This window comes from Cherax quadricarinatus, chromosome 55 (assembly GCF_038502225.1).
Source record: "Cherax quadricarinatus isolate ZL_2023a chromosome 55, ASM3850222v1, whole genome shotgun sequence".
Classification (NCBI taxonomy): Eukaryota; Metazoa; Arthropoda; class Malacostraca; order Decapoda; family Parastacidae; genus Cherax; species Cherax quadricarinatus.
In genome coordinates, this window is record NC_091346.1 from 20,329,535 (window position 1) to 20,347,725 (window position 18,191).

An 18,191-nucleotide genomic window follows, 5' to 3' on the forward strand; every position below is an offset into this window, starting at 1 on the left:
GGATGCTTCAGTTAGTACTGGGATGCTTCAGTTAGTGCTTGATGCTTTAGTTAGTGCAGTTAGTGCTGGGATGCTTCAGTTAGTATGCTTCAGTTAGTACTGGTATGCTTCAGTTAGTACTGGGATGCTTCAGTTAGTGCTGGATGCTTCAGTTAGCGCTGGATGCTTCAGTTAGCGCTGGATGCTTCAGTTAGTACTGGAATGCTTCAGTTAGTGCTGGGATGCTTCAGTTAGTGCTGGGATGCTTCAGTTAGTACTGGGATGCTTCAGTTAGTGCTGGGATGCTTCAGTTAGTACTGGGATGCTTCAGTTAGTGCTGGGATGCTTCAGTTAGTGCTGGGATGCTTCAGTTAGTGCTGGATGCTTCAGTTAGTGCTGGATGCTTCAGTTAGTGCTGGATACTCCAGTTAGTACTGGAATGCTTCAGTTAGCGCTGGATGCTTCAGTTAGTACTGGAATGCTTCAGTTAGTGCTGGATGCTTCAGTTAGTGCTGGATCCTTCAGTTAGTGCTGGAATGCTTCAGTTAGTGCTGGATGCTTCAGTTAGTGCTGGGATGCTTCAGTTAGTGCTAGGATGCTTCAGTTAGTGCTGGGATGCTTCAGTTAGTGCTGGGATGCTTCAGTTAGTGCTGGATGCTTCAGTTAGTGCTGGATGCTTCAGTTAGTGCTGGATGCTTCAATTAGTGCTGGGATGCTTCAGTTAGTGCTGGATGCTTCAGTTAGTACTGGATGCTTCAGTTAGTGCTACTATGCTTCAGTTAGTGCTGGGATGCTTCAGTTAGTGCTGGATGCTTCAGTTAGTGCTGGGATGCTTCAGTTAGTGCTGGATGCTTCAGTTAGTGCTAGGATGCATCAGTTAGTGCTGGATGATTCAGTTAGTGCTGGATGCTTCAGTTAGTGCTGGATGATTCAGTTAGTGCTGGATGCTTCAGTTAGTGCCGGATGCTTCAGTTAGTGCTAGGATGCTTCAGTTAGTGCTGGGATGCTTCAGTTAGAGATGGGATGCTTCAGTTAGTGCTGTGATGCTTCAGTTAGTGCTGGGATGCTTCAGTTAGTGCTAGGATGCTTCAGTTAGTGCTGGGATGCTTCAGTTAGTGCTGGGATGCTTCAGTTAGTGCTAGGATGCTTCAGTTAGTGCTGGGATGCTTCAGTTAGTGCTGGGATGCTTCAGTTAGTGCTGGGATGCTTCAGTTAGTGCTGGGATGCTTCAGTTAGTGCTGGGATGCTTCAGTTAGTGCTGGGATGCTTCAGTTAGTGCTGGGATGCTTCAGTTAGTGCTGGGATGCTTCAGTTAGTGCTGGGATGCTTCAGTTAGTGCTGGGATGCTTCAGTTAGTGCTGGGATGCTTCAGTTAGTGCTAGGATGCTTCAGTTAGTGCTGGGATGCTTCAGTTAGTGCTGGGATGCTTCAGTTAGTGCTGGGATGCTTCAGTTAGTGCTGGGATGCTTCAGTTAGTGCTGGGATGCTTCAGTTAGTGCTGGGATGCTTCAGTTAGTGCTGGGATGCTTCAGTTAGTGCTAGGATGCTTCAGTTAGTGCTGGATGCTTCAGTTAGTGCTGGAATGCTTCAGTTAGTGCTGGGATGCTTCAGTTAGTGCTGGGATGCTTCAGTTAGTCCTTGATGCTTCAGTTAGTGCTGGGATGCTTCAGTTAGTGCTGGGATGCTTCAGTTAGTGCTGGGATGCTTCAGTTAGTGCTGGGATGCTTCAGTTAGTGCTGGGATGCTTCAGTTAGTGCTAGGATGCTTCAGTTAGTGCTGGGATGCTTCAGTTAGTGCTGGGATGCTTCAGTAAGTACTGGGATGCTTCAGTTATTGCTGGGATGCTTCAGTTAGTGCTGGGATACTTCAGTTAGTGCTAGGATGCTTCACTTAGTGCTGGGATGCTTCAGTTAGTGCTGGGATGCTTCAGTTAGTGATAGGATGCTTCAGTTAGTGCTGGGATGCTTCAGTTAGTGCTGGATCCTTCAGTTAGTGCTACTGTGATGCTTCAGTTAGTGCTAGGATGCTTCAGTTAGTGCTTCACTTAGTGCTGGGATGCTTCAGTTAGTGCTGGGATGCTTCAGTTAGTGATAGGATGCTTCAGTTAGTGCTGGGATGCTTCAGTTAGTGCTGGATCCTTCAGTTAGTGCTGGAATGCTTCAGTTAGTGCTAGGATGCATCAGTTAGTGCTGGATGCTTCAGTTAGTGCTGGATGCTTCAGTTAGTGCTAGGATGCTTCAGTTAGTGCTGGGATGCTTCAGTTAGTGCTGGGATGCTTCAGTTAGTGCTGGATGCTTCAGTTAGTACTGGATGCTTCAGTTAGTGCTGGATGCTTCAGTTAGTGCCAGGATGCTTCAGTTAGTGCTGGATGCTTCAGTTAGTGCTGGGATGCTTCAGTTAGTGCTGGGATGCTTCAGTTAGTGCTGGGATGCTTCAGTTAGTGCTGGGATGCTTCAGTTAGTGCTGGGATGCTTCAGTTAGTGCTGGGATGCTTCAGTTAGTGCTGGGATGCTTCAGTTAGTGCTGGGATGTTAGTGCTCAGTTAGTGCTAGGATGCTTCAGTTAGTGCTGGGATGCTTCAGTTAGTGCTGGGATGCTTCAGTTAGTGCTGGATGCTTCAGTTAGTGCTGGGATGCTTCAGTTAGTGCTAGGATGCTTCAGTTAGTGCTGGATGCTTCAGTTAGTGCTGGATGATTCAGTTAGTACTGGGATGCTTCAGTTAGTGCTGGATGCTTCAGTTAGTGCTGGGATGCTTCAGTTAGTGCTGGGATGTCTCATTTAGTGCTGGGTGATTAAGTTAGTGCTGGATGATTCAGTTAGTACTGGGATGCTTCAGTTAGTGCTGGGATGCTTCAGTTAGTGCTGGGATGCTTCAGTTAGTGCTGGATGATTCAGTTAGTGCTAGGATGCTTCAGTTAGTGCTGGGATGCTTCAGTTAGTGCTGGATGATTCAGTTAGTGCTAGGATGCTTCAGTTAGTGCTGGGATGCTTCAGTTAGTGCTAGGATGCTTCAGTTAGTGCTGGGATGCTTCAGTTAGAGATGGGATGCTTCAGTTAGTGCTGTGATGCTTCAGTTAGTGCTGGGATGCTTCATTTAGTACTGGATGCTCCAGTTAGTACCGGAATGCTTCAGTTAGTGCTGGATGCTTCAGTTAGTGCTGCGATGCTTTAGTTAGTGCTGGGATGCTTCAGTTAGTGCTGGGATGCTTCAGTTAGTACTGGAATGCTTCAGTTAGTGCTTGATGCTTTAGTTAGTGCTAGAATGCTTCAGTTAGTGCTGGGATGCTTCAGTTAGTGCTGGGATGCTTCAGTTAGTGCTGGGATGCTTCAGTTAGTGCTGGGATGCTTCAGTTAGTGCTGGGATGCTTCAGTTAGTACTGGAATGCTTCAGTTAGTGCTTGATGCTTTAGTTAGTGCTAGAATGCTTCAGTTAGTGTTGGATGCTCCAGTTAGTGCTAGGATGCTTCAGTTAGTGCTGGGATGCTTCAGTTAGTGCTGGGATGCTTCAGTTAGTGCTGGATGATTCAGTTAGTGCTAGGATGCTTCAGTTAGTGCTGGGATGCTTCAGTTAGCGCTGGATGCTTCAGTTAGCAGTTAGCGCTGGATGCTTCAGTTAGTGTTGGGATGCTACAGTTAGTACTGGGATGCTTCAGTTAGTGCTGGGATGCTTCAGTTAGTGCTGGGATGCTTCAGTTAGTACTGGAATGCTTCAGTTAGTGCTGGGATGCTTCAGTTAGTGCTGGGATGTCTCATTTAGTGCTGGATGATTCAGTTAGTGCTGGATGATTCAGTTAGTACTGGGATGCTTCAGTTAGTGCTGGATGCTTCAGTTAGTGCTGGATGATTCAGTTAGTGCTGGGATGCTTCAGTTAGTGCTGGGATGTCTCATTTAGTGCTGGGTGATTCAGTTAGTGCTGGATGATTCAGTTAGTGCTAGGATGCTTCAGTTAGTGCTGGGATGCTTCAGTTAGTGCTGGGATGCTTCAGTTAGTGCTGGATGATTCAGTTAGTGCTAGGATGCTTCAGTTAGTGCTGGGATGCTTCAGTTAGCACTGGATGCTTCAGTTAGTGCTGGGATGCTTCAGTTAGTGCTGGATGCTTCAGTTAGTGCTGGGATGCTTCAGTTAGTGCTGGATGCTTCAGTTAGTGCTGGATGCGTCAGTTAGTGCTAGGATGCTTCAGTTAGCGCTGGGATGCTTCAGTTAGTGCTGGATGATTCAGTTAGTGCTAGGATGCTTCATTTAGTGCTGGGATGCTTCAGTTAGTGCTGGATGCTCCAGTTAGTACTGGGATGCTTCAGTTAGTACTGGGATGCTTCAGTTAGTACTGGGATGCTTCAGTTAGTACTGGGATGCTTCAGTTAGTACTGGGATGCTTCAGTTAGTACTGGGATGCTTCAGTTAGTACTGGGATGCTTCAGTTAGTGCTGGGATGCTTCAGTTAGTGCTGGGATGTCTCAGTTAGCACTGGATGCTTCAGTTAGTGCTGGGATGCTTCAGTTAGTGCTGGATGATTCAGTTAGTGCTAGGATGCTTCAGTTAGTGCTGGATGATTCAGTTAGTGCTAGGATGCTTCAGTTAGTGCTGGGATGCTTCAGTTAGTGCTGGGATGCTTCAGTTAGTGCTGGATGATTCAGTTAGTGCTAGGATGCTTCAGTTAGTGCTGGGATGCTTCAGTTAGCGCTGGATGCTTCAGTTAGCAGTTAGCGCTGGATGCTTCAGTTAGTGTTGGGATGCTACAGTTAGTACTGGGATGCTTCAGTTAGTGCTGGGATGCTTCAGTTAGTGCTGGGATGCTTCAGTTAGTACTGGAATGCTTCAGTTAGTGCTGGGATGCTTCAGTTAGTGCTGGGATGCTTCAGTTAGTACTGGGATGCTTCAGTTAGTGCTGGGATGCTTCAGTTAGTGCTGGGATGCTTCAGTTAGTACTGGGATGCTTCAGTTAGTACTGGGATGCTTCAGTTAGTGCTGGATGCTTCAGTTAGCGCTGGATGCTTCAGTTAGCGCTGGATGCTTCAGTTAGTACTAGGATGCTTCAGTTAGTGTTGGGATGCTTCAGTTAGTACTGGAATGCTTCAGTTAGTGCTGGGATGCTTCAGTTAGTGCTGGGATGCTTCAGTTAGTGCTGGGATGCTTCAGTTAGTGCTGGGATGCTTCAGTTAGTACTGGGATGCTTCAGTTAGTACTGGGATGCTTCAGTTAGCGCTGGATGCTTCAGTTAGCGCTGGATGCTTCAGTTAGCGCTGGATGCTTCAGTTAGCAGTTAGCGCTGGATGCTTCAGTTAGTGGTAGGATGCTTCAGTTAGTACTGGGATGCTTCAGTTAGTGCTAGGATGCTTCAGTTAGTGCTGGGATGCTTCAGTTAGTACTGGGATGATTCAGTTAGTGCTAGGATGTTTCAGTTAGTGCTGGGATGCTTCAGTTAGTGCTGGGATGCTTCAGTTAGTGCTAGGATGTTTCAGTTAGTGCTGGGATGCTTCAGTTAGTGCTGGGATGCTTCAGTTAGTGCTAGGATGTTTCAGTTAGTGCTGGGATGCTTCAGTTAGTGCTGGGATGCTTCAGTTAGTGCTAGGATGTTTCAGTTAGTGCTGGGATGCTTCAGTTAGTGCTGGGATGATACAGTTAGTGCTGGGATGCTTCAGTTAGTGCTAGGATGCTTCAGTTAGTGCTGGGATGCTTCAGTTAGTGCTGGGATGCTTCAGTTAGTGCTAGGATGCTTCAGTTAGTGCTGGGATGCTTCAGTTAGTGCTGGGATGCTTCAGTTAGTGCTGGGATGTTTCAGTTAGTGCTGGAATGCTTCAGTTAGTGGTGGGATGCTTCAGTTAGTGCTGGGATGCTTCAGTTAGTGCTGGATGCTTCAGTTAGTGCTGGGATGCTTCAGTTAGTGCTGGGATGCTTCAGTTAGTGCTAGGATGCTTCAGTTAGTGCTGGGATGCTTCAGTTAGTGCTGGGATGTTTCAGATAGTACTGGATGCTTCAGTTAGAGCTGAGATGCTTCAGTTAGTGCTGGGATGCTTCACTTAGTGCTGGGATACTTCAGTTAGTGCTGGGATGCTTCAGTTAGTGCTAGGATGCTTCAGATAGTACTGGATGCTTCAGTTAGAGCTGAGATGCTTCAGTTAGTGCTGGGATACTTCAGTTAGTGCTGGGATGCTTCAGTTAGTGCTGAGATGCTTCAGTTAGTGCTGGGATGCTTCAGATAGTACTGGATGCTTCAGTTAGAGCTGAGATGCTTCAGTTAGTGCTGGGATACTTCAGTTAGTGCTGGGATGCTTCAGTTAGTGCTGGGATGATTCAATTAGTGCTGGGATGCTTCAGATAGTACTGGATGCTTCAGTTAGAGCTGAGATGCTTCAGTTAGTGCTGGGATACTTCAGTTAGTGCTGGGATGCTTCAGTTAGTGCTAGGATGCTTCACTTAGTGCTGGGATGCTTCAGTTAGTGCTGGGATACTTCAGTTAGTGCTGGGATACTTCAGTTAGTGCTGGGATGCTTCAGTTAGTGCTGGGATGCTTCAGATAGTACTGGATGCTTCAGTTAGAGCTGAGATGCTTCAGTTAGTGCTGGGATGCTTCAGTTAGTGCTGGGATGCTTCAGTTAGTGCTGGGATGCTTCAGTTAGTGCTAGGATGCTTCAGTTAGTGCTGGGATGCTTCAGTTAGTGCTGGGATACTTCAGTTAGTGCTGGGATGCTTCAGTTAGTGCTGGGATACTTCAGTTAGTGCTGGGATGCTTCAGATAGTACTGGATGCTTCAGTTAGTGCTGGATGCTTCAGTTAGTGCTAGGATGCTTCAGTTAGTGCTGGGATGCTTCAGTTAGTGCTGGGATGCTTCAGTTAGTGCTGGATGCTTCAGTTAGTGCTGGGATGCTTCAGTTAGTGCTAGGATGCTTCAGTTAGTGCTGGGATGCTTCAGTTAGTGCTAGGATGCTTCAGTTAGTGCTGGGATGCTTCAGTTAGTGCTGGGATGCTTCAGTTAGTGCTGGGATGCTTCAGTTAGTGCTGGGATGCTTCAGTTAGTGCTGGGATGCTTCAGTTAGTGCTGGGATACTTCAGTTAGTGCTGGGATACTTCAGTTAGTGCTGGAATGCTTCAGTTAGTGCTGGATGCTTCAGTTAGTGCTGGATGCTTCAGTTAGTACTAGGATGCTTCAGTTAGTGCTGGGATACTTCAGTTAGTGCTGGGATACTTCAGTTAGTGCTGGGATGCTTCAGTTAGTGCTGGATGCTTCAGTTAGTGCTGGATGCTTCAGTTAGTACTAGGATGCTTCAGTGAGTGCTGGATGCTTCAGTTAGTGCTGGGATGTCTCAGTTAGTGCTGGGATGCTTCAGTTAGTGCTGGGATACTTCAGTTAGTGCTGGGATGTCTCAGTTAGTGCTGGGATGCTTCAGTTAGTGCTGGGATGTCTCAGTTAGTGCTGGGATGCTTCAGTTAGTGCTGGGATGTCTCAGTTAGTGCTGGGATGCTTCAGTTAGTGCTGGGATGCTTCAGTTAGTGCTGGGATGTCTCATTTAGTGCTGGATGCTTCAGTTAGTGCTGGGATGCTTCAGTTAGTGCTGGGATGTCTCATTTAGTGCTGGATGATTCAGTTAGTGCTGGATGATTCAGTTAGTACTGGGATGCTTCAGTTAGTGCTGGGATGCTTCAGTTAGTGCTGGGATGTCTCATTTAGTGCTGGATGTTTCAGTTAGTGCTGGGATGCTTCAGTTAGTGCTGGGATGTCTCATTTAGTGCTGGGTGATTCAGTTAGTGCTGGATGATTCAGTTAGTACTGGGATGCTTCAGTTAGTGCTAGGATGCTTCAGTTAGTGCTGGGATGCTTCAGTTAGTGCTGGATGATTCAGTTAGTGCTGGGATGCTTCAGTTAGTGCTGGGATGATTCAGTTAGTGCTGGATGATTCAGTTAGTGCTGGGATGCTTCAGTTAGTGCTGGGATGCTTCAGTTAGTGCTGGGATGTCTCATTTAGTGCTGGATGATTCAGTTAGTGCTGGATGATTCAGTTAGTACTGGGATGCTTCAGTTAGTGCTGGGATGCTTCAGTTAGTGCTGGATGCTTCAGTTAGTGCTGGGATGCTTCAGTTAGTGCTGGATGCTTCAGTTAGTACTGGGATCCTTCACTTAGTACTGGGATGCTTCAGTTAATACTGGGATACTTTAGTTAGTACTGGGATGCTTCAGTTAGTGCTGGGATACTTCAGTTAGTGCTGGGATGTCTCAGTTAGTGCTGGGATGCTTCAGTTAGTGCTGGGATGTCTCAGTTAGTGCTGGGATGCTTCAGTTACTGCTGGGATGTCTCAGTTAGCACTGAATGCTTCAGTTAGTGCTGGGATGCTTCAGTTAGTGCTGGGATGTCTCATTTAGTGCTGGATGATTCAGTTAGTGCTGAGATGCTTCAGTTAGTGCTAGGATGCTTCAGTTAGTGCTGGGATGCTTCAGTTAGTGCTGGGATGCTTCAGTTAGTGCTGGGATGTTTCAGTTAGTGCTGAGATGCTTCAGTTAGTGCTAGGATGCTTCAGTTAATGCTGGGATGCTTCATTTTGTTCTGGGATGCTTCAATTAGTGCTGGGCTGCTTCAGTTAGTTCTGGGATGCTTCAGTTAGTGCTGGGATGTTTCAGTTAGTGCTGGGATGTTTCAGTTAGTGCTGGGATGCTTCATGTTGTGCTGGGCTGCTTCATTTAGTTCTGGGATGCTTCAGTTAGTGCTGGGATGTTTCAGTTAGTGCTGGGATGTTTCAGTTAGTGCTGGGATGCTTCATGTTGTGCTGGGATGCTTCATTTAGTTCTGGGATGCTTCAGTTAGTGCTGGGATGTTTCAGTTAGTGCTGGGATGTTTCAGTTAGTGCTGGGATGCTTCATTTAGTACTGGGATGCTTCAGTTAGTGCTGGGATGCTTCATTTAGTACTGGGATGCTTCAGTTAGTGCTGGATGCTTCAGTTGATGCTGGGATGCTTCAGTTGATGCTGGGATGCTTCAGTTAGTGCTGGGATGCTTAAGTTAGTGCTGGAATGCTTCAGTTAGTGCTGGGATGCTTTAGTTAGTGCTGGGATGCTTCAGTTAGTGCTGGGATGTTTCAGTTAGTGCTGGGATGTTTCAGTTAGTGCTGGGATGCTTCATTTAGTTCTGGGATGCTTCAGTTAGTGCTGGGCTGCTTCATTTAGTTCTGGGATGCTTCAGTTAGTGCTGGGATGTTTCAGTTAGTGCTGGGATGTTTCAGTTAGTGCTGGGATGCTTCATTTAGTACTGGGATGCTTCAGTTAGTGCTGGGATGCTTCATTTAGTACTGGGATGCTTTAGTTAGTGCTGGATGCTTCAGTTGATGCTGGGATGCTTCAGTTGATGCTGGGATGCTTCAGTTAGTGCTGGGATTCTTAAGTTAGTGCTGGAATGCTTCAGTTAGTGCTGGGATGCTTTAGTTAGTGCTGGGATGCTTCAGTTAGTGCTGGGATGTTTCAGTTAGTGCTGGGATGCTTCAGTTAGTGCTGGGATGTCTCATTTAGTGCTGGATGTTTCAGTTAGTGCTGGGATGCTTCAGTTAGTGCTGGGATGTCTCATTTAGTGCTGGGTGATTCAGTTAGTGCTGGATGATTCAGTTAGTACTGGGATGCTTCAGTTAGTGCTAGGATGCTTCAGTTAGTGCTGGGATGCTTCAGTTAGTGCTGGATGATTCAGTTAGTGCTGGGATGCTTCAGTTAGTGCTGGGATGATTCAGTTAGTGCTGGATGATTCAGTTAGTGCTGGGATGCTTCAGTTAGTGCTGGGATGCTTCAGTTAGTGCTGGGATGCTTTTAGTGCAGTTAGTTAGTGCTGGGATGTTAGTACTTCAGTTAGTGCTGGGATGCTTCAGTTAGTGCTGGATGCTTCAGTTAGTGCTGGGATGCTTCCGTTAGTGCTGGATGCTTCAGTTAGTACTGGGATGCTTCACTTAGTACTGGGATGCTTCAGCTAATACTGGGATACTTTAGTTAGTACTGGGATGCTTCAGTTAGTGCTGGGATACTTCAGTTAGTGCTGGGATGTCTCAGTTAGTGCTGGGATGCTTCAGTTAGTGCTGGGATGTCTCAGTTAGTGCTGGGATGCTTCAGTTAGTGCTGTGATGTCTCAGTTAGTGCTGGGATGCTTCAGTTAGTGCTGGGATGCTTCAGTTAGTGCTGGGATGTCTCATTTAGTGCTGGATGATTCAGTTAGTGCTGAGATGCTTCAGTTAGTGCTAGGATGCTTCAGTTAGTGCTGGGATGCTTCAGTTAGTGCTGGGATGCTTCAGTTAGTGCTGGGATGTTTCAGTTAGTGCTGAGATGCTTCAGTTAGTGCTAGGATGCTTCAGTTAATGCTGGGATGCTTCATTTTGTTCTGGGATGCTTCAATTAGTGCTGGGCTGCTTCAGTTAGTTCTGGGATGCTTCAGTTAGTGCTGGGATGTTTCAGTTAGTGCTGGGATGTTTCAGTTAGTGCTGGGATGCTTCATGTTGTGCTGGGCTGCTTCATTTAGTTCTGGGATGCTTCAGTTAGTGCTGGGATGTTTCAGTTAGTGCTGGGATGTTTCAGTTAGTGCTGGGATGCTTCATGTTGTGCTGGGATGCTTCATTTAGTTCTGGGATGCTTCAGTTAGTGCTGGGATGTTTCAGTTAGTGCTGGGATGTTTCAGTTAGTGCTGGGATGCTTCATTTAGTACTGGGATGCTTCAGTTAGTGCTGGGATGCTTCATTTAGTACTGGGATGCTTCAGTTAGTGCTGGATGCTTCAGTTGATGCTGGGATGCTTCAGTTGATGCTGGGATGCTTCAGTTAGTGCTGGGATGCTTAAGTTAGTGCTGGAATGCTTCAGTTAGTGCTGGGATGCTTTAGTTAGTGCTGGGATGCTTCAGTTAGTGCTGGGATGTTTCAGTTAGTGCTGGGATGTTTCAGTTAGTGCTGGGATGCTTCATTTAGTTCTGGGATGCTTCAGTTAGTGCTGGGCTGCTTCATTTAGTTCTGGGATGCTTCAGTTAGTGCTGGGATGTTTCAGTTAGTGCTGGGATGTTTCAGTTAGTGCTGGGATGCTTCATTTAGTACTGGGATGCTTCAGTTAGTGCTGGGATGCTTCATTTAGTACTGGGATGCTTTAGTTAGTGCTGGATGCTTCAGTTGATGCTGGGATGCTTCAGTTGATGCTGGGATGCTTCAGTTAGTGCTGGGATTCTTAAGTTAGTGCTGGAATGCTTCAGTTAGTGCTGGGATGCTTTAGTTAGTGCTGGGATGCTTCAGTTAGTGCTGGGATGTTTCAGTTAGTGCTGGGATGCTTCAGTTAGTGCTGGGATGTTTCAGTTAGTGCTGGGATGCTTTAGTTAGTGCTGGGATGCTTCAGTTAGTGCTTGGATGTTTCAGTTAGTGCTGGGATGCTTCATTTAGTGCTGGGATGCTTCAGTTAGTGCTGGGATTCTTCAGTTAGTGCTGGGATGCTTCATTTAGTGCTGGGATGCTTCATTTAGTGCTGGGATGCTTCATTTAGTGCTGGGATGCTTCAGTTAGTGCTGGGATGCTTCATTTAGTGCTGGGATGCTTCAGTTAGTGCTGGGATTCTTCAGTTAGTGCTGGGATGCTTCAGTTAGTGCTTGGATGCTTCAGTTAGTGCTGGGATTCTTCAGTTAGTGCTGGGATGCTTCAGTTAGTGCTGGGATTCTTCAGTTAGTGCTGGGATGCTTCATTTAGTGCTGGGATGCTTCAGTTAGTGCTGGGATGCTTCAGTTAGCGCTGGGATGCTTCAGTTAGTGCTGGGATGCTTCAGTTAGTGCTGGGATGCTTCAGTTAGTGCTAGGATGTTGTTGCTGCTACTACTGTCACTGTTACGTAAATAGTGAAAAGCGAAAGGAAATGCAACCACGACATGAAAAATACTGTGAGCGATACTGAGGGTAGACAACATATAAAGTCTTTACCAGAAGCACAGCAAGAACTAGAGAGAAATGGTTGGAAATGGCAGCGAAATAAACGACATTTCTTTCACTCCAGAATGATTCAGAGGTGGAATCCATACCGATGACACAACTAGTTCAGATAAGAAGGGGAACCAAGAGCTAGAGCACAACAACTCCAAACTCATATAGGTAATTTGCAAGTGTATAGGTAAAGAGGCACTATGACACATGCGAAATTTGACATAGGAAGGTACAAGGGTTAGGAACACAGGTACACAGAACAGGTACATAGGTCAGGTACACAGATGCACAGGTCCACAGGTACACAGGTCAGGTACACAGATACACAGGTCCACAGAGACACAGATAAACAGGCCCAGATATACAGGTACATAGGTCCAAAGATACACAGGTACACTGGTTCTCAAGCATGCAGGTATATTTCCAAAGAACTGAAAAGACAACGTGACAAACCTTGACGCAGTAGAGACAGCGAGACTTACCATCAGCTCCTCCTGCAACAACAATAAGAACATTACTATATAATCACATCAGAAAGTCAACAAAACACATAATGTTGATACTAGTATCTGTTATCAATATAACTGTGTCGTCAGCCTCACAAGGTGAAGACTAAGACACATAGTAACAGTTGGGTATCTTTATTGATGAAATGTTTCGCTTACACAGTAGAATTCTTCGGTCAAATACAGAGGCAGCAGTAATAGTGAAATAAAGATGATGTAGTCAGTCCATCAACCTTGGAGAAACAGTATTTGAGGTGGTCAGTCCCTCAGCTGAGGGACTGACCACCTCAAGGCTGATGGATGATTCTATCATCTTTATCTTATTACTGCTGCTGCCTCTGTATTTGACTGAAGAAGCCTACAACAGTTCACAACTAACCTACAATACCATGGCTACAACAGTTCACAACTAACACAATACCATGGCTACAACAGTTCACAACTAACACAATACCATGGCTACAACAGTTCACAACTAACCTACAATACCATGGCTACAACAGTTCACAACTAACCTACAATACCATGGCTACAACAGTTCACAACTAACACAATACCATGGCTACAACAGTTCACTAACACAATACCATGGCTACAACAGTTCACAACTAACACAATACCATGGCTACAACAGTTCACAACTAACACAATACCATGGCTACAACAGTTCACAACTAACACAATACCATGGCTACAACAGTTCACAACTAACACAATACCATGGCTACAACAGTTCACAACTAACACAATACCATGGCTACAACAGTTCACAACTAACACAATACCATGGCTACAACAGTTCACAACTAACACAATACCATGGCTACAACAGTTCACAACTAACCTACAATACCATGGCTACAACAGTTCACAACTAACCTACAATACCATGGCTACAACAGTTCACAACTAACCTACAATACCATGGCTACAACAGTTCACAACTAACCTACAATACCATGGCTACAACAGTTCACAACTAACCTACAATACCATGGCTACAACAGTTCACAACTAACCTACAATACCATGGCTACAACAGTTCACAACTAACACAATACCATGGCTACAACAGTTCACAACTAACCTACAATACCATGGCTACAACAGTTCACAACTAACCTACAATACCATGGCTACAACAGTTCACAACTAACCTACAATACCATGGCTACAACAGTTCACAACTAACACAATACCATGGCTACAACAGTTCACAACTAACACAATACCATGGCTACAACAGTTCACAACTAACCTACAATACCATGGCTACAACAGTTCACAACTAACACAATACCATGGCTACAGCAGTTCACAACTAACCTACAATACCATGGCTACAACAGTTCACAACTAACACAATACCATGGCTACAACAGTTCACAACTAACACAATACCATGGCTACAACAGTTCACAACTAACCTACAATACCATGGCTACAACAGTTCACAACTAACACAATACCATGGCTACAACAGTTCACAACTAACACAATACCATGGCTACAACAGTTCACAACTAACACAATACCATGGCTACAACAGTTCACAACTAACACAATACCATGGCTACAACAGTTCACAACTAACACAATACCATGGCTACAACAGTTCACAACTAACACAATACTATGGCTACAACAGTTCACAACTAACACAATACCATAGCTACAACAGTTCACAACTAACCTACAATACCATGGCTACAACAGTTCACAACTAACACAATACCATGGCTACAACAGTTCACAACTAACCTACAATACCATGGCTACAACAGTTCACAACTAACACAATACCATGGCTACAACAGTTCACAACTAACACAATACCATGGCTACAACAGTTCACAACTAACCTACAATACCATGGCTACAACAGTTCACAACTAACCTACAATACCATGGCTACACAATACAGTTCACAACTAACCTACAATACCATGGCTACAACAGTTCACAACTAACACAATACCATGGCTACAACAGTTCACAACTAACCTACAATACCATGGCTACAACAGTTCACAACTAACACAATACCATGGCTACAACAGTTCACAACTAACCTACAATACCATGGCTACAACAGTTCACAACTAACCTACAATACCATGGCTACAACAGTTCACAACTAACACAATACCATGGCTACAACAGTTCACAACTAACCTACAATACCATGGCTACAACAGTTCACAACTAACACAATACCATGGCTACAACAGTTCACAACTAACACAATACCATGGCTACAACAGTTCACAACTAACACAATACCATGGCTACAACAGTTCACAACTAACACAATACCATGGCTACAACAGTTCACAACTAACACAATACCATGGCTACAACAGTTCACAACTAACACAATACCATGGCTACAACAGTTCACAACTAACACAATACCATGGCTACAACAGTTCACAACTAACACAATACCATGGCTACAACAGTTCACAACTAACACAATACCATGGCTACAACAGTTCACAACTAACACAATACCATGGCTACAACAGTTCACAACTAACACAATACCATGGCTACAACAGTTCACAACTAACACAATACCATGGCTACAACAGTTCACAACTAACACAATACCATGGCTACAACAGTTCACAACTAACACAATACCATGGCTACAACAGTTCACAACTAACACAATACCATGGCTACAACAGTTCACAACTAACACAATACCATGGCTACAACAGTTCACAACTAACCTACAATACCATGGCTACAACAGTTCACAACTAACCTACAATACCATGGCTACAACAGTTCACAACTAACACAATACCATGGCTACAACAGTTCACAACTAACACAATACCATGGCTACAACAGTTCACAACTAACACAATACCATGGCTACAACAGTTCACAACTAACACAATACCATGGCTACAACAGTTCACAACTAACCTACAATACCATGGCTACAGCAGTTCACAACTAACCTACAATACCATGGCTACAACAGTTCACAACTAACACAATACCATGGCTACAACAGTTCACAACTAACACAATACCATGGCTACAACAGTTCACAACTAACACAATACCATGGCTACAACAGTTCACAACTAACACAATACCATGGCTACAACAGTTCACAACTAACACAATACCATGGCTACAACAGTTCACAACTAACCTACAATACCATGGCTACAACAGTTCACAACTAACACAATACCATGGCTACAACAGTTCACAACTAACACAATACCATGGCTACAACAGTTCACAACTAACACAATACCATGGCAAGAACAATTCACAACCCATAATATCATCATCAATCATTATTTTAGCACAACGGAAATCACTTACGGGTCAGAGAGAACCTCGGGGAATGGAAGGGAATCACGTTAGATCCAAGGGAGAGGAGTTACATCCAGTTCCTGGGATCAAGAGCCCTGCTGAAGGGATAACGTACATTTCCAGGGAACAAGAACCAAACATTAAACGGAATGTGGATAGAGAAGACCGTAGAGTTTCTCAGTTAATATTTCACTGGACTATTTACTACTACTACTACTACTACTACTACTACTACTACTACTACTACTACTACTACTACTACTACTACTACTACTACTACTACTAATAATAATAATAATAATAATAATAATAATAATAAATGATAAGGTTAATAGCAATAATATTATTGTTATTAAATCATTAGGTAGTAGGTTGGTAGACAGCAACCACCCAGGGAGGTACTACCGTCCTGCCAAGTGAGTGTAAAATGAAAGCCTGTAATTGTTTTACATGATGGTAGGATTGCTGGTGTCTTTTGTCTGTTTCATAAATATGCAAGATTACAGGTACGTCTTGCTACTTCTACTTACACTTAGGTCACACTACACATACATGTACACGTTTATTTATACACACTCATCTGAGTTTTCTTTGATTTTATCTTAATAGTTCTTGGTCTTATTACTTTTCCTTTTATATCCATGGGGAAGTGGAATAAGAATCTTTCCTCCGTAAGCCATGCGTGTTGTAAGTCAACTAAAATGCCGGGAACAATGGGCTAGTAACCCCTTTTCCTGTAAAGATTACTAAAAAGAATAAGAAGAAGAAAATTGTCAAAGTGGGAAGTCTGAATGTGCGTGGATGTTGTGCAAATGATAAGAAAGAGATGATTCTGGATGTTATGAATGAGAAGAAGCTGGATGTCCTGGCTTTAAGTGAAACAAAGCTGAAGGGGGTGGGAGAGTTTCAATGGAGAGGAATAAATGGGATTAGGTCAGGGGTTTCAAATAGAGTTAGAGCTAAAGAAGGAGTAGCAATAATGTTGAAGGATAAGTTATGGCAGGAAAAGAGGGACTATAAATGTATTAATTCAAGGATTATGTGGAGTAAAATAAAGGTTGGATGTGAAAAGTGGGTTATAGTAAGCGTATATGCACCTGGAGAAGAGAGAAGTGTAGAGGAGAGAGAGAGATTTTGGGAAATGAGTGGGGATTTTGAACCAAGTGTGAGAGTAATGGTGGTTGGGGATTTCAATGCTAAAGTGGGCAAAAATGTTTTGGAGGGAGTAGTAAGTAAATCTGGGGTGCCAGGAGTAAATGAAAATGGGAAGCCTTTAGCTGAGCTATGTGAAGAAAGAGGTTTGGTAATAAGTAATACATATTTTATGAAAAAGAGGATAAATAAATATACAAGGTATGATGTAGCACGTAATAAAAGTAGTTTGTTAGATTATGTATTGGTGGATAAAAGGTTGATGGGTAGGCTCCAGGATGTACACGTTTATAGAGGGGCAACTGATATATCGGATCATTATTTAGTTGTAGCTACAGTTAGAGTAAGAGGTAGATAGGAAAAGAGGAAAATGGCAACAAGAAGAAAGAGGGAGGTGAAAGTGTATAAACTAGGGGAGGAGGATTGGAAGAGGGTTGGAATAGTTTTAAAACTGCAGTATTAGAATGTGGGGCAGAAGTTTGTGGTTATAGGAGGGTGGGGGCAGGAGGAAAGAGGAGTGATTGGTGGAATGATGAAGTAAAGGGTGTGATAAAAGAGAAAAAGTTAGCTTATGAGAGGTTTTTACGAAGCAGAAGTGTTATAAGAAGAGTAGAGTACATGGAGAGTAGAAGAAAGTAGAAGAGAGTGGTGAGAGAGTGCAAAAGGAGAGCAGATGATAGAGTGGGAGAGGCACTGTCAAGAAATTTTAATGAAAATAAGAAAATTTTTGGAGTGAGTTGAACAAGTTAAGAATGCCTAGAGAACGAATGGATTTGTCAGTTAAAAACAGAGTTGGAGAGTTAGTAGACGGGGAGATGGAGGTATTGGGTAGATGGCGAGAATATTTTGAGGAACTTTTAAATGTCGATGAAAAAAGGGAAGCGGTAATTTCATGCACTGGCCAGGGAGGTATACCATCTTTTAGGAGTGAAGAAGAGCAGGATGTAAGTGTGGAGGGGGTGTGTGAGGCATTACGTAAGGGGGTAAAGCAGCTGGAACTGACGGATCATGACAGAAATGTTAAAAGCAGGGATGATGGGTATTTTTGTTTAATAAATGTATGAAGGAGGGGAAGGTACCTAGGGATTGGCAGAGAGCATGTATAGTCCCTTTATATAAAGGGAAGGGGGACAAAAGAGATTGTAAAAATTATAGAGGAATAAGTTTACTGAGTATACCAGGAAAAGTGTACAGCAGGATTATAATTGAAAGAATTAGAGGTAAGACAGAATGTAGGATTGTGGATGAGCAAGGAGGTTTCAGAGTGGGTAGGGGATGTGTAGATCAAGTGTTTACATTGA

At 44.2% G+C, this 18,191-nt stretch overlaps 1 protein-coding gene across 3 annotated transcripts in view; it reads right to left on the minus strand.

Annotated features, from left to right (window-relative positions):
• Nucleotides 1–18,191, minus strand: part of LOC128698943 (uncharacterized) — a 335,492-nt gene that overhangs the window by 200,662 nt on the left and 116,639 nt on the right. For all 3 annotated transcript variants that reach the window (XM_053791383.2, XM_070096898.1, XM_070096899.1), the window contains exon 3: nucleotides 12,370–12,381. The gene's annotated coding sequence lies outside the window, so the exon portion shown is untranslated. The remainder of the gene's footprint in view (nucleotides 1–12,369; nucleotides 12,382–18,191) is intronic.